The following is a 2,895-nucleotide window of genomic DNA, read 5'->3' as shown; positions in this document are numbered from 1 at the left end:
GAAGTGGTGGTTTCGGACGTTGCTGGGAGAGGATGAAGATGGCCGGAGATGGTGGTGACGCTGGAGCTGTGAGGAGAAAGAAAGGGTTTCCAGAAGAAGAAGAAGCAGCCTCAGGAGAAGAACAAAAAGGTTTCTTTTTATTTGCTTTGGCTCCCTGCGTGCGCCCTGTGGCCGTGAGTGAGGCTATGAGAAGAAGAAGATGAGTTTTTTTTTGTGTGCCTCTGGTTGCCGGCTGTGTGCAGCGCCCCTCTGTTTGAAGAGAAGAATAGGTTTTTTATGAGCAAAAATTAGAAACCCTAAATCTCCCCTTTCCTTTTTAGTTTATGGTATATTTTTCTTTTGGAAATAATATATATGAAAATAATTATTAATATGGTAATAATAATAATAATAATAATAAGGGAAAAATAATGATAATAATAAAATAATAATAATAATAGTAATAACAAAGATAAATAAATAAATAATGATAATAATAGTAAAATTCCTAATATTAAAAATAATGTCAATAATAATGAAAATAATAAATAATAATAATAATAAACAATATAAATAGAAATAAAAATAAAAGTAATAATAATAATAATAATAATAATAATAATAATAATATATAAGATAATAGTAATAATAGTAATAAAAATACTAATAATAATGATAATAAAAATAATAATAATAATAAAGAAAATAATAATAATAATAATAATAATAAGATTAGTGAAAATTAATAATAATAATAGTAATAAGAATAAATAAAGTAAAATAATAATAATAATAAAATAACAATAATAATAATAATAATAGTAATACATATATTGGGCCTGGGTAAAAATGGGGTGTCTACACCACCATTTTATGAGGTTTGGCTTACCCCCAACCTACATCCTCACCTTAGGTCAACCACCTAAGGAATTCACTACACCTTGTTCCTTCCGGGTGGAACAAAAACCTTACAACAATTACCCTCTTTTTTAGGAAGAGAAATCTCTCCAAGAAACAACTTGTGCTTGGTCCAACGATCCAACAAACCTTTGAATCGTCAAAGATCAAGATGAAAGAAATAGATCTGTGTAAAAAAAACACTCACAATTCAGAGCATGTTGTACAAATTAAATTCTAAATCGTACTTCAAAAACCAAATCTAAATAGAAAATGTGAGGCTTTAAAGGTTTAGAAGTCACCAATGGTTCTTAAAAAAAATTTTGAATGCAACTCGGAACCAATCTCTTGTTTGTCAATCCACCAATATCGTATAGTTTTTCTCCAACAAAATGATGTGAGCACACAAAAACTTTAGGAGAATTTCAGCGTAGGGATCGTATATAGCTTCGGCGTATTGCTCGTTTGATCTTTTTACTACTTTTGCTTGTTTATTTTTTCATTACTCAATGAGGTGTTTATAGACTTTTTCAAAGAAAAGTTTCCTCATTTAATATGAAGAATTTAGGTAACTTTTCAAAAAGTATTAAATTATAGAATTAATTTTGAAAATCTTTCATTTAGGTAAATTTTTCAAAAAATATTAAAATATAGAATTAATTTTGAAAATCTTCCATTTAGGAAACTTTTAAAAAATATATTAAATTATAAAATTCATTTTGAAAATTTTCCCATAAGTTTGAAATTCAAAGATTTTAATTTTGACAATCTTCCTGCAAGTCAAAAATTCTCAATTTTGACAATCTCCCCGCAAGTTTGAAATTCAAAGATTCTTAATTTTGACAATCTTTCCGCAAGTAAAAAATTCTCAATTTTGACAATCTTCAAAACTCTAGATTACTTGAAAAACTTAATTGGAAGATTTTAAAAACATTTTTAAGAGTTTTTCAAATAATGATCTCTAGGTCTTTGATTCTTAAGGAGTTTTACATATCTAAATAGCATTGACTTTGAAGTACTTACAACAATCCTTCTAATCATGGTCTCCTTAATCACTAAGTCTTTCAGCCTCTAGAGGTTCACTTTTGACTTTAAAATTTGCTTGGCCTTTAACCTCTTCATTTGTCTTCATTACTTCAATATTCCGAGGAGCTTCCACTAGATTGACATTGAACTTCAGCTTATCAACCGTGAATGTCCTTTTACCTAGATCTAAAATCAAATCACTTAACACCATATGTTAAAGCACCCTTCATTTTGTTATCATCAAAACAAGATTAAAAAGCCCAGTTAGGCCAATAATCTCCCCCTTTTTGATGATGACAAATGAGGAGCAAAAAATATGAATAAGCGTTAAAGAAATCTCCCCCTTACAAATAACATTATTCTACTCCCCCTTACAATAAGCATTATTTTAACAATTTGTAGATTCAAGACCAATCATGCTCATTGCTCAACATGCTCAAATATGATTTTTCACTATCATGCTCAACCTGCTCAAAATTCAATATCATGTTCTCAATCATGCCAAAATTTTTGCTTAAATACTACTTCCCCTTTTGACATCAATAAAAAAGGGTAAACATTCAAATGAACATATGATCACACACTTCTCAATCATGCCAAAATTCAATATCATATTTCGTATTGAAAATTCTTATTTCATATGTTGTGACATCTTTAAATTTTCAATCATGCATATGGTGCCCAACATTTATATTTGTGAAAAAAAAAATACTTAAAAAATTATATTTGTCATGCATAATGCATCACTCAAATACCAAGATCATGACAAAATTACCAATGCTTATAATTATGTTGTATTGCTCAAAAATCAAGTGATATATTCATGGATACCAATATACATCTTAGATATTTATGTTGAAGTTTTATCATGCACTTCTCATAGATGCCAATTTTTCATTTATTCATGTGATCATAAGTATACATGGTCAAGACATTTCAAAAATCATGTTTCATACTTAATAACTTTATGCTCAGATTTTCAAAATACCAATT

The sequence above is a fragment of the Malania oleifera genome, chromosome 7, assembly GCF_029873635.1.
Source record: "Malania oleifera isolate guangnan ecotype guangnan chromosome 7, ASM2987363v1, whole genome shotgun sequence".
Taxonomy (NCBI): domain Eukaryota; kingdom Viridiplantae; phylum Streptophyta; class Magnoliopsida; order Santalales; family Ximeniaceae; genus Malania; species Malania oleifera.
Note: the sequence above shows the minus strand (reverse complement) of the source record.